The sequence below is a fragment of the Nanorana parkeri genome, unplaced genomic scaffold (assembly GCF_000935625.1).
Source record: "Nanorana parkeri isolate BGI_ZX_2015 unplaced genomic scaffold, ASM93562v1 scaffold674, whole genome shotgun sequence".
NCBI lineage: Eukaryota > Metazoa > Chordata > Amphibia > Anura > Dicroglossidae > Nanorana > Nanorana parkeri.
The window spans coordinates 169,428-184,352 of NW_017306942.1; positions in this window are offsets into that span (position 1 = coordinate 169,428).

Genomic DNA, 14,925 nt, shown 5'->3' on the forward strand with positions numbered 1-14,925 from the left:
GGGAGCGGAGCAGGGGGGGGCACACCGATCGTTACCCCATACAAGCGATCTGCTGGCTCTATAGCCGGCGGATCGCTTGCATGTTAACAGGCATCGCAGGCTTTTTTAAATAGCGGACACTTCCCGCTTGCGAGCGCTCAATGGCGTGCGCGAGGGGGCGTGTCTGAGCGGACGTCTAAAGATGCCCGCTCAGATTTAGAGAGCTCCCGGCCGGCCGTTTTTTTTACAACAGCCGGCCGGGAGGCAGTTAACCCCTTCGTGAGGGGAGACGTACACTGTACGTCCAGCCACAAAGGGACCAAATCACTTGTCACGTACACTGTACGTGACAAGTTATTTGCTGCTTTAGAGGGCTGTTAATCGCTGAGAATCAGCTTTTAACATTCATTAATGGATGCCCTTACTACAGAGGCATTCATTAATGAAAGGGTTAACCTTTTTCAGACACCCGATACCTTAATATCGGGTGTCTGAGAGTCAAAGCAAAGCGGACACAGATGCCGGCTTTTGCCGGCATTCTGACAGCTCGTATAGATCGAGAGATATCTCTCTCAAGCTATACTGGCTTTTTTTTTTTTTTTTCTTTCATGAATAGATACATAATGTGTCTATTCCTATAATGTATCTATTCCTGGAAGAAGAATGTTTCAGTTTGCTGATCGTTGTTGGAACAATCAGAAAACCTTTAGTGACAGCTGAATCCTGAACTGCTGCAGGATCAGTGTCACTAACTTATTATCGGCTGTTCTGAAGTTTGAAGCAGCCTGATAATAACCAAAAATTTATTAATTTATCATGCAGTAACAGTGAGATTAATTCACAAAATCTGCTTGATATAATTAAATAAATAAAATAACATTTTTAAGTTAAAAAAAAAGTGAAAAGTGTAAAAAAAAAAAAAAAATGTGTAAAAAATAAAATAAAATAAGGGACAAATAAATGAATGTATTTATTGCATTTTTTTAGCTGTGCTGGTATTGTAAAAAAAATACTACAAATCAAAACTGGGAAAAAAGTGGGGTTTTTTTAACGTTTTTTTCCTCTTTTTTTTATATTTTATTTGTCCTAAGTGAGGCATTAGACACACATATGTGATATAAATATGTAGCCCTATCTGTCCTCTAAAAAACAATATATAATATGTGTGGGTGCACTTTGTAAGAAAGTATATTACTGACGTGGAAGAATCACACAGCAAAAATGTCAAAAGTGTGTCAGTCATTTACGAACAGAAACTAAAAACAAGCTCAGTCATGAAGGGGTTAAAGAGCAATTTTAAACATGACAAACTACTCAATGTTCATTCATTTACCTCAAACTTAGCTCTCTGCAAACCACTAAGGCCCCTTTCACACGGGCATTCCGATCAGGTCCGCCTGTCAGTTTTTCAATATGTTAGTCTATGGGCAGCCAGATCTAAATGGATGGGCATCCATTTACATTCAGTTATCACCGCCTCCGACCAGGTCTAAAAAACAAATGGATCGTGCCGGATCAAGGGAAACCAGATGTAAATGGACGCCTGTCCGTTTAGATCCAGATGCTGATACACTAACATGGGTCCAGTAATGTCACTTGTTTCCTCCATCACCAGACACAACGGTGGCATCTGTTCTGATTAGGAAGGCATCCATGCACAGATACCCTCCTGATCAGATAGTGTGAAAGGGGCCTAAATCCACAGCACACACACGGTCAGTCAGAGAGCAGTAGCATTGCACCTCTTATAGCCAGTGCTGGCAACATCTGTGTCCTGTATCGCCAGTTACATTCAAACCACTGAGCATACAAAATCTTGCAAGAACAGAAGGCTGCGGACCTGCAAATAAAAAAATAATTTGCCAAACTTGGTTTGTCCAAAGGCTGCTTATAATCCAAAAAACTGCTTTGGAGCCTTTAATGTTTTTTTGCACTGTATAATTGTAAATCATAGAATTGAGCTGGTAGGTGAACTCCTTGTATGTCAGGCTTTCATTTTGACTGGAGCGTACCTTTCAGTGATGGAGTTTTACCATTACAGTATTAAGAGGTTCAACCTGGCAAGTTTGCATGAATGCACTCCTGAAATGTCCAAATATACAGCAATTATACAATATTGTTATAAACATTTGTTTTTAGGAGGAAGTACTTCCTAATTTTTTTCTCCCACAGTAGTCAGACTGCAACATTGTGTCTTTTTAGCAAGTCACAAGGTGATAGGCTGGAACGGGGAGTTGTACTATGTCAGATATTTGTCAACACAGTGAAGAACTGCACAGACACCAGGATTTACATGACTCTGTGATTAATGTTCCTGTATCTCTCCCTTGGTAGTAGATGCTGGCACTGGATGATGCCTGAGATGGTGCAGTCCTTCTAAAGAGAAAAGCAGAGGAAGGCACTGGCAGGGAGAGTAATGTCATCTCTGTGAGAGATAATAAATACCCTGAAGTGTTTCCCTTACACATTACTTGGCATAAATGCACTTAGCATGAAAAATATTTCTGATGCTAGGGCCACTTGAAGATATACATTTTTAGAGATCAAAGAGATGCAAATAATATATTAATGTGTGTAAATGTTTTGAAAATATTTGATGTAATTGCACACTTACATAGCCGTATTTGTGCAAGCTTTGATTCTTGGTTGTGCCTTGCTGATTCTCTTTTCTCACTGCAAGTATACCAAACAGGCAGTGGGGGTTATCTACTAAAGGATTGTAGTCTGTCACTTAAATCTGATGAAGCTGTGTGTTCACTTGAATTGCTCAACATCTAACAAAAACCCTGTTTTTTTTTTCTTCCTTTCACATTACTGGTATTTAAGGGAAACATTGCTTCCCCTTATTTATTTTTATGCAAAGTTTACTTTGTAACGTATATGCTCACTTTGCCAAGTGAATGGTGGTAAATAAGGTAAAGTAAATTCACTTTGAATACCCAATATTTTGCAAGTGAAATAAAACAAACATATATTTTGCAATCAAATGATTCGGTACTCACTTTCACCTTATTTACTAACGCTCATTTAATTACATCTTATTAACGGACATTCAATTAGCAAAATAAGCATACACTTTGAAAAGTGAACACTCAGACCCGTGAATATGTATGTGTTGTTAGGCCACAGATATTAAGCAACGCCAAAGGCTGGCACAGCATATGGTAATGTTTCCTTGGTCATGTGGGATCACACGGCTAACTGCACTGGATACATAGGGCAGCAATGTTGTATCAGTTCTGTAATCACCCTATGCAGCAATGTAGGATTTATTTATTTTCCCAGCTGTGGCTTAGGGACCAGCCTGGGCCCATGGAAACAGGGGGAAGAAGCAGCTGCAGTCCCAGATTCTAGGACCACTGAAGATTAACCTCACAGGACAGTTTTGTGGTTCTTGACTTGCAAGTGCTGTACCTGTAAATTTCCTTTGTATATTTGAAATATGTGTAAGTCAGAGCCCGACTTAAAATTAAAAAAACATAGTTTTGCACAAAAAGTTTCAGTTAGTGTGCAGATAACTTTGCTGGCAGTTATACGTTTTAAAGGAAAGTTGAAATCCAAAATAGCAGTGAAAACAGCATGTTTCAGTAACTATTTCAAACTTTGTCAAATAGATGTTTTAAGTAAAAGAGAGAAAGAAACCAAAACTCTCTGTCTTTAACCATCGCAGAGGTATCATATTCCAATTACAGTTATAAAAATAACATTAAATCCACTATGCCCATGTCTGAAATTGTCTCATTACCATTATAATACTTTCCATTTTTTAAAGCAACTCTGTTGCTTGATTAAAAAAATTCTAACAAAAAAGTTTCCTCTAAATATAGGCTTAATACTTACTTCTACTTCTGGGCGTGTCAGATGTGTGGTCACTTACAGCACGCTGCAGTTCCTCTCACTGGCCAGCAGATAGAACAACAGTGTGCACTAAAAAGTGCTGATGCATCTCCTTTTTTGCCAGGCCCAGAGCTACTGTATGATTTCGTACCGACTAGGTCATCTATATTGTGCTTACTAACACAATTGACTGGTTATGGCTTGGCATGACTTCATCTAAATCAGATGTCAGACCCGCAAAAAGTGCACTCAGGGTGAGTGCAAAGAGGCTGAAACAGAAAATCTCTTCACTCTGTATCAGTACACATAGAACTATTATTGAAGTCAAAGGCAGGCAAATTATGAAGATCAATTATCTCTCTTTTCAAGGCTAATAGGTGAGGGACTGTCAAACTAAGTGCATTGAAAGTTGGGCACTGCCCCAAATTACTGTTTAGTGGGGAGATGTCCCCCATTTGTATGCAACTTCGACATGGGAAAACAATTCTTCTAATTGCAAGCCAGAGATGGCTTTAAGCTTTATGTGATGTTATAGGACATTACAATTACTAATGACACTATCCTGGCATCACATATTTTTTATGTGTAATACATTTTTTAATTGTTACATTATTCCTTGGCTTACATAATGCAGAAGCACCCCTATCTGATTAATGTTAACTTTGAAAAATGTTTGTTTTTTTAGGTTGTTTTTTGCTGCTACTCATTTTTTTTATCAGGAAGTAATAGTCCCTATTGAGATTTTGAAGTAATAGACAGAAAAGATCTGACAGCTTACAAAGACTTACACTTCAAAATAAAGTTAAATCCCTCAGATTCATGACGATTGCCAAACAGTGGCAAAATATGCTTTACAGCATAGCTTGTGAACTTATTGTCTACAAACTTCAATAAAATGTCACCACAAAAGAACACAAAGGGGTCTATTCACGAAGCTGCCGAAGGATCTGGCCTTAGCTTCAGCCGATCCTTCGGCTAGCTTCGGCCCCAGGACCCCTTCGGTTCAGTAGAACCAAAGGGGTGCTGTACGGGCTATTCACAATAGCCCGTACAGCTCCTGATCATGGGCGAGCGGCTCGGCCGAGCCGAACGCATATGCATCGGCTCGGCAAAGATCCAGATGTTGGATCGGCTGAGTCGAACTCCTTCTGCACTTCGGGTCGACAGAACATGCTGAGCATGTTCGGCCGACCCGAAGCAACTCGAAGCAAGCCGATGTATGGCTGATTTCAGCCGATGTACGGCTGAAATTAGGCGTACCAGCCTGAAGTGAATAGCCGAACAGTGTTCGGCTCACTTCACTTCAGATCGGTCATTCACTCAGCTGCCCTCGGCAGCTTCGTGAATAGACCCCAAACACTTCAAAACCAAAACCCCACATTCCAGAAGTGGGGATTTGTTATGACTAAGTAAACATTTCAGATTCATATTTCAAAGACAATATATAGCATGATGGCTGGAGACTATGTAAGCAGCTTGACTGGGCAACAGTGTAAGAGGGAGAGACATGGCAGTTTTAAAAAAAAACTCAAATATAAATTACAGCTGATTATGTTAGGGACATGAGGCAAACATATTGCAGAGACATGCCGCAAATGATGTAAGCTTGTTCTGGAGAGGGGGAGATGAGGCTTCTTTTACTAAAAAATAAAAGTTGGACTAAAAGTTGGACTATGTCATAGACACAAGGCAGAAATATACAATCAGCATTGAATCAGTGGCAGGGAATGGACATAATGGATAGCAGGCCAGCAGTGGTGGAAGAAGATGCTGATGAATGGCAGGCCAGCAGCAGTTGCAGGAGATGGTGATGGATGACAGACCAGCAGCAGTGCTGGAAGATGGTAATGGATGGCAGGCCAGCAGTGGTGGCAGGAGATGGTAACGGTGGCAAAAGATGTTAATGAATAGCAGGCCAGCAGCAGTGGAATGAGATGGTAATGGTGGAAGGTCAGCATGGGTTGCAGGAAATAGTCTTGGATGGCAGGCCAGCAGCGGTGGCAGGAGATGGTAATGGATGGCCGGTCAGCAGTGGTGGCATGAGATGGCAATGGTAGCAGAAGATGTTAATGGATAGCAGGCCAGCAGCAGAGGCAGATGGTGTTAATGGATGGCAGGCTAGCAGCAGTGACAGGAGATGGTAAAGGTGGCATGCAGTGGCGTAACTACCATTGTAACATCCACTGAGCTGCAGGAGCCATTTTTATTGCCCCCAGCCCATTCATATAGTAATTGCGGAATTTGCATATTAACCTCCCTGGCGGTATGCCCGAGTCTGGCTCGGGGTTAATTTTCAGTACCAAGAGCGGTAACCCAGAGCCAGACTCGGGATTGCACAGAAAAGTGTCACTTACCTTGTCCCTGCGAGACCGCGGTGTCCTTTGCTGTACGTGGCCGGCCCATGCCGGCATCTGAGTTTTAGTTTCGTTTTCGGGCATCACAGCGGGGGTCGGAGCCGGCGGGAAATTCAAAAGTGAAAACATGACATTTACACATAATACACACATTACAATGTAATCTGCTATGATTACACTTATATAGTTACATAGTTACATAGTATTTGAGGTTGAATAAAGACATAAGTCCATCAAGTCCAACCTATTGTGTGTGTGTGTATAGGTGCCTGAGTCGTCTCATTCTTAAGAGTACCTGTACCCCTGTACTTTACTGTCTCTCCGGACATCATCCAAAAGCTTCTTGAATGATTCCACACTATTTGCTGAAATCACTGCTTGTGGCAGAGAGTTTCAGACCCTAACCACTCGAACTGAAAAGAACCCCCTTCACCCGTTGTGATGGAATTTTTTTTCTACCAATTTTAGGTGTGTCCTTTAGTCTTTGTTACTGAATTAATCATAAAGAGTTTGTTGCTAATGTTGCTATGACCATTGAACATCTTGTACATGAAAATCATATCCCCATATCCCCCCTTAATCGCCTTACTTCCAGCGTGAACATATTTAAATTTAGTAGCCGTGTCTCATAGCTCTTGTCCTCCATCCCTTTGATGAGTTTAGTTGCCCTCCAGCTCAAGGACATCCTTTCTGTGTACCGGTGCCCAAAACTGCACCGCATACTCCAGGTGAGGCCGAACCAGTGATGTGTAAAGTGGCAAAATTATAGACTTGTCCCTGCAAAACATTCCCTTCTTGATGCATGGCAGGCTTCTACTAGCTTTACTTACAGCAACCTGGCACTGTAATCTATTATTTAGTTTATGGTCAACAATATCTATTACTCAGTCGATGGTCTACAATGACCCCCAAATCTTTCTCCATTTCTGACTTCCCTAGCAGCATACCCATAATTGTATAACCCATTTGCTTATTTTTAATCCCAAAGTGCATAACTTTGGATTTATCGACATTAAACCTCATCTGCCATATAGTTGCCCACTCCCCTATTTTATCCAGGTCCTCCTGCAATGTTATACTATCCTGGTCCGTTTCTATTACCCTCCAAATTTTGATATCATCAGCAAACACTGAGATATTGCTGTTTACACCCTCCCCAATGTCATTAATAAACAGGTTGAAGAACATGGGTCGCAGCACAGAACCCTGAGGAACACCGCTAATGACACTAGCCCAGTCTGAAAGGGCGCCATTTATTGATACTCTCTGTACCCGTTCCTTTAGCCAGTTCTCTATCCATGTACACACCCTTCCATCTATGCCCATAGAATGCTGATGAATGGCAGGCCAGCAGCAGTTGCAGGAGATGGTGATGGATGACAGACCAGCAGCAGTGCTGGAAGATGGTAATGGATGGCAGGCCAGCAGTGGTGGCAGGAGATGGTAACGGTGGCAAAAGATGTTAATGAATAGCAGGCCAGCAGCAGTGGAATGAGATGGTAATGGTGGAAGGTCAGCATGGGTTGCAGGAAATAGTCTTGGATGGCAGGCCAGCAGCGGTGGCAGGAGATGGTAATGGATGGCCGGTCAGCAGTGGTGGCATGAGATGGCAATGGTAGCAGAAGATGTTAATGGATAGCAGGCCAGCAGCAGAGGCAGATGGTGTTAATGGATGGCAGGCTAGCAGCAGTGACAGGAGATGGTAAAGGTGGCATGCAGTGGCGTAACTACCATTGTAACATCCACTGAGCTGCAGGAGCCATTTTTATTGCCCCCAGCCCATTCATATAGTAATTGCGGAATTTGCATATTAACCTCCCTGGCGGTATGCCCGAGTCTGGCTCGGGGTTAATTTTCAGTACCAAGAGCGGTAACCCAGAGCCAGACTCGGGATTGCACAGAAAAGTGTCACTTACCTTGTCCCTGCGAGACCGCGGTGTCCTTTGCTGTACGTGGCCGGCCCATGCCGGCATCTGAGTTTTAGTTTCGTTTTCGGGCATCACAGCGGGGGTCGGAGCCGGCGGGAAATTCAAAAGTGAAAACATGACATTTACACATAATACACACATTACAATGTAATCTGCTATGATTACACTTATATAGTTACATAGTTACATAGTATTTGAGGTTGAATAAAGACATAAGTCCATCAAGTCCAACCTATTGTGTGTGTGTGTATAGGTGCCTGAGTCGTCTCATTCTTAAGAGTACCTGTACCCCTGTACTTTACTGTCTCTCCGGACATCATCCAAAAGCTTCTTGAATGATTCCACACTATTTGCTGAAATCACTGCTTGTGGCAGAGAGTTTCAGACCCTAACCACTCGAACTGAAAAGAACCCCCTTCACCCGTTGTGATGGAATTTTTTTTCTACCAATTTTAGGTGTGTCCTTTAGTCTTTGTTACTGAATTAATCATAAAGAGTTTGTTGCTAATGTTGCTATGACCATTGAACATCTTGTACATGAAAATCATATCCCCATATCCCCCCTTAATCGCCTTACTTCCAGCGTGAACATATTTAAATTTAGTAGCCTTGTCTCATAGTTCTGGTCCTCCATTCCCTTGATGAGTTTGGCTGCCCTCCGCTGGACTCTCTCCAGCTCAAGGACATCCCTTCTGTGTACTGATGCCCAAAACTGGACCGCATACTCCAGGTGAGGCCGAACCAGTGATGTGTAAAGTGGCAAAATTATAGACTTGTCCCTGCAAAACATTCCCTTCTTGATTAAGGACAGGATTCTACTAGCTTTGCTTACAGCTAACTGGCACTGTAATCTATTACTCAGTCTATGGTCTACAATGACCCCCAAATCTTTCTCCATTTCTGACTTCCCTAGCAGCATACCCATAATTGTATAACCCATTTGCTTATTTTTAATCCCAAAGTGCATAACTTTGGATTTATCGACATTAAACCTCATCTGCCATATAGTTGCCCACTCCCCTATTTTATCCAGGTCCTCCTGCAATGTTATACTATCCTGGTCCGTTTCTATTACCCTCCAAATTTTGATATCATCAGCAAACACTGAGATATTGCTGTTTACACCCTCCCCAATGTCATTAATAAACAGGTTGAAGAACATGGGTCGCAGCACAGAACCCTGAGGAACACCGCTAATGACACTAGCCCAGTCTGAAAGGGCGCCATTTATAGATACTCTCTGTACACGTTCCTTTAGCCGTTTCTCTATCCATGTACACACCCTTCCATCTATGCCCATAGACCTCAGCTTGTATAGTAAGCGTTTATGAGGTACTGTATCAAAAGCCTTTGCGAAATCCAGATATACCACATCCACCGGCCTCCCTCGATCCGGATCTCTACTTACCCCCTCATAAAAAGTTAGTAGGCTAGTCTGACAGGAACGGTCTTTCCTAAACCCATGCTGATTATCACTAACTATACCATTATCCTGAACAAATTCTACTAAATAGTCCTTAATCATTCCCTCTAACAGTCTACAAACTACCGATGTAAGACTAACTGGTCTGTAATCCCCAGGTTGGCATCTTGCCCCCTTTTTGAATATTGGAACTACCGTAGCCCTTGGCCAGTCACTTAGAACTCTACCAGTCATTAAAGAGTCCTTAAAAATTAGCAATAATGGTCTTGTTATAACCTGGCTTAGTTCCTTAAGTATCTTGGGGTGTAGATTATCTGGTCCCAATGCTTTATTTGCATTAAGTAGATTAAGTCTTTGTTGTATCCCGGTTTCCATCAACCACTTGGGTATATTTTGTGATGAACTATGTGTTTTATCATGTACCCGTATTTTTTGTGAGTGTATACTGAGGAGAAAAAAGTGTTCAGCACCTCTGCCCTCTCCTTGTCATTTGTGACTAACTTCCCGTTTCCGTCCTTTATTGGGCCTATCTGCTCCTTTCTCCCCTTTTTACTGTTTATGTATTGGTATTTGGTAGATTTTTTTTTTTTTTTACTAACTGTGGCAAAATGATTTTCGCACTCTATTTTAGCTGCCCAAATTACTAGTTTATATCTTTTATTCCATTCTTTGTAGTTATAGAACGTCAATGCCGTCCCCCTCCATCTTATATTTTCTAAATGCCACTCGCTTTTCCTTTATGTGTTGCTTAACATTTTTTATTTAGCCATGTAGGCTTAGTTTGTGATCTTTTACTTTTATTACTCAACGGTATACACTTGGCAATGGCAATATGTAAAGTGTTCTTAAAACATTCCCACTTTTGGTCCGAGTTCAGTTTGTGAAATACATTTTCCCATTTGATGTCCCCCACAAGGTGGCGCAGTTTATCAAAGTTAGTCTTTTAAAAAATGTAGGGTTCTTGTCCTACCAGCCCGCTTCCCTTATAACTTAAAATAACACTGCTACACCAGTGAAGCTGGGGAAAGTGGGGTTACAAAGTATAAACCCCAGTGTTTTTTAAGGTATAATTATAACCACCCTTGTGTAATTGCAAAACCCATTTTCCCAGCTTTACTGGTGGCACTGTTAAAGAATTAGGCCTTGTTCACATGGGACGTTCTGGCATTCCTGCAGCAGAAACATATGGATTCTTGCGACAGGAATGTCAGTTGTCCCACTTAGATGCAGCAGCTGTACCCACTGAACTTAATGGCGGGGTGACAGTGGCCATATCTGTAAGCGGCAGTCTGCATGCAATGTACGTGATATGATTAAATTCAGTTTTGAATAGATCACTGTCTCTGGACGCATATTCAGGGACAGTGATCTATTCAAAATTGCATTTAATCATTTTATATAATAATAATAATAATGATAATATATGCTGGAGCTCAAGCACCAGAGTGGGGGATCAGAGGCTAGATTCTAAAAAATCTAATCAGTCACATCAGCTGCAAAGGTTTGTTACTCAGCACTGATATAGGACTAGCTCCTTTTTATAAAGGTGATAAAGCCAATCAACTGTGTCTGGGGAGGCGTTGGTTCATTTTTCTGTAACAAAACCATCCATTGCACTAAATGCCCATTCTGAAAGCACACTAACTGCAAGGAAACCCAGCTACTTAACTACAAACTTGGCAAGCTTGAGTCACTGATCTAGCCTCGACACCCAGTTGTCAAGTGGGGCTTCCTTTGTAAGGGTGTTGAAATCCATCCTTGACCCTCTATAATCATTGATCATATGGGTTAAGCAAGCAGCCAGGCCTGGCCAATGAATCATGAAACAGGACTTGAAAGCTTCACTTAGACAACCACTGCTGATACTCCTCTCACTACTCCTCTCACTGCCTTGAGTATCCAAGGCATGTTGTTTATGAAAATGGAGCCTGTTACTCTCTGGGATAGCCGTTAAGAGGCTCCTCTGCAAAATCTATTGCAATTGCATTTTTTGCTCCCTGATGTTACAGGAGTATGACCTTTTCTTTTTGTAAATTTTATCCAAAGGTGTGGCCAACCAATCCCTCTACTTGATGGCCCAAAATTCTGGCATCTTTGACAGGCACTGTAGCATGAATAAGCCCAGCTGCTAAACATTTTCAGAGGCAGAGGAACCTGAGTCTTCAATGCCGATGAGGGAAACAGTGTCCTCTACCACCATACCCACATACAATTTGCAGTGTTTGAAAAGGGTGAAAAATAACCCTAAAAGCCTGTCCATGTCCTCCTCATTACCCACACCCTACCCCCAACTCCTCCTCTTCTACGTGCTCCTCCATCCATTGGTGCTACCTCACAAGGATGGAGTCAGAATAAAGTGGGCCCTAAGATCTCAGCAAGTCCTCCTCTTAGGATTATGAAAGAGATCATGTCACTGATCCTCACCTTGTCACTGAATGAGTAGCCACTAATGTGGTGGAAAAAAAACAGTTCCCCTGAGCTAGTCCTTATCCCATATTCGTGCAGGTACTTATTTACAGCCCCCTGATACATGTGCAGTCACTTCAGCATGGCCAAGGTCACCTGTTGGATATATCACAAATCAGGCAGCTGGTGTTGCCACTGAATTTCAGCCAGCCAAGCAGTGGCTGTGTATGACTACCTAAAGTGGCTGCACATTCACCACTTTTACCATCACCAAGTTTCACAACATATATCAACACCACAAGCTTCAGCAGGATGCCCCCTCCTGCATCCCTCCCAACTGCCATCAAACTGACCCAGTGGACCGTGAATGAGACGTAACTTCCCTGCCCATGCTTGCTGGACCATGTCTTACGTGGCCCTGTCACTGAAAAGCATGATACAGCAGCAAGGAGACATTTTCTTGCAAATGCAGAAGGAAGGCGGGGATGGCTGAAAAAATTGAGTCTTTGTAGCTGCCACTGTGCACAGGCTGCAAATTCTCAGAAGAGAGTAGACTCCACTAACTGGAATGGGAGCAGCTGTAAAGCCAGCAGTTTTGTTAAGTTGGCATTGAGATGACAGCCCAGGAGTGACATGCTGTCCATATTGTCTTCTTCTCGAGCAGCTGGGGAAAAGACACCTGCCTGCTGAAGGATCTACAGTAGTTGGAGATGGTAGGATGAAGTTTGGAGACTTTGAATAGGGTTGAAGCTTATGCTTGGCCCTACTAAGTATGGCTGCATGCTGACCCTCTTCTTAATGTTCCATAAGCTATTCCCTTGAAATCCCTTGTCAGATTCCCATCCCTATTGCTTGAGGCCACAGATGTTGCAGTGGATGCAGATGAAGATTTCTGTGGAATGGTGGAGCAGGTGGAAATAGAGAGTCAAGAAAGAGGATTGTGGGTCTCAGACTGCTGACTGGTAGAATCTATATGCTGTTCCCACCAAGCTTTGTGGTCAAAATCCATGTGTCTACTTATTCATGTGGTACCAAATAGACTGGTAGATTAACTATAATTGATGCACATGCTGCAGCAGAGGCTGCAAACAACTATAGTGCTTTCTGAAGTACATGCATTAAAAAAAGGCCCAGACTGCAGAGCCTGGTGGTGTGGACCTAGAGATTCCAGTGGTCTGCACATGTGGTGCTGTACCCTCCTCCACTCTTATTTAAGCTGCCCCTGGATGACATCTTACTTCACAGATGTTGTGCGTTTCTTTCACTTCCCTACTCTACATTCTCAGGCAACCTGGTATGGTCTGCCACCTCATCATCCCCACTTCCTCATCACTGGAGTCCACTTGGCAGTAAGCTGCAGGAGCATCACTGGCAATTGATGGTTCCTGTCTGTTGTCCTCTTCCTCTGTACTACATGTGCTCTATTCCTCAACATCTGATACAATTAATTGCTGCAGCAAGTGTCTGAAGCTGTGTTGAAAAAATTCCCCTGAATATTATTATTATTATTATACATGATTCATATAGCGCCAACAGTTTGTGCAGTGCTTTACAATATAAGGAAGACATTACAATCACAATACATTTTAAGACAAGATGGTAAGGAGGGCTATTAGAATAGTCCATGCCAGTTTGGGGGGCTAGGGCAGGATTATATATTGAAGAGGAGGAACAAGTGGGAGCATTTGCAGCTGCTGATGACGCTTCTTGGTATTTGCCCATCTTAGTTAGAGTTGGTTCATTAAGAGCATGTTTTTGAAGAACCTATAGAGCACTGGGTCCCATCCAAGGAGCTTCTTCCAAAGAAAGTGCAGTCCTGCTCTAAGGAAATGCCAACCTTATGTGTCTTGTGTCTGCACCTATCAATGGCCCTGCCTATGTGTGTGAGAATTGTATCCCTTAATCTTGGGCTGCAACAAGGTTCCCCTGCTTATTCTTATAGATTTCCCTTCCCAAATAAATGTATGAAAGTCAGCACAAATAGAATTAAAAAATGTTGAGGGAATCCATACAAAGAATATCTGAAAAGTTATAGGAGGCACAGCATCATGTTCATCATAAGCACATTACACTATCCAAACCAAGAAAAGGCTCTAAGTTTCAGATTCTCTGAACTGGATTGTGAGGAACTAGAAAATGGAGAGAAAAAAAACTTACATTGGAATATCTGATTAGGATCTGCATAGATCTTTTTTACCAAGATATCAAATGACCCCTTCAAATGACAAGGACACCTTTAAAGCTTCTGACTTTTGCAGATTAACCTTAAAATTAGAAATAGACTCATATACACTGAGTGGCCAGATTATTATGACCACCTGATGTTTGTAGGCAAATTAGCTATAATTAGCTGTAATTTTGCGCTGAAGTTGCTAGAGGGCCAGAACATTATAAATAGGGAAGCAGGTTTATAACTACCAACGGACGACCGAAATCAAGGCAGAATAATAACAATAAAAATAGTGGGGAACAACAAGGTAGTAAACTTTTGTCCCACAAAAAGAGAGAAATTAAATGTATGTACACCAACGCTAGAAGTCTGGCAAATAAAATAGAGGAGCTTGAAATTAGGCTAATTGAAGAGGACTTCGACATAGTGGGTATAGCGGAAACCTGGCTGGACAGCACGCATGACTGGGCTACTAATATAGAGGGGTATAACCTGTTTAGGAGGTACAGAGGTGGGAGAAGGGGGGTGGGCGTTTGCATTTACGTAAAAAATAATCTAAATGTGCATATAAGGGACAATATCGCGTCAAATAATGAGGAAGACGTGGAAACCCTATGGCTGGAGCTAGATATGACGGACGCTAGCTGTAAACTTCTTGTAGGTATTTCCTATAAACCTCCAAATATAGGGGAAGAGGGAGAAGTCAATCTTCACTCACAGATAGGAATAGCTGGGAGAGAGGGCAATGTAGTCGTGATGGGTGACTTCAATTACCCAGACATCAATTGGGCCAATGGAACTTCGGGTTCGGCAAAGGCGGGGCGATTT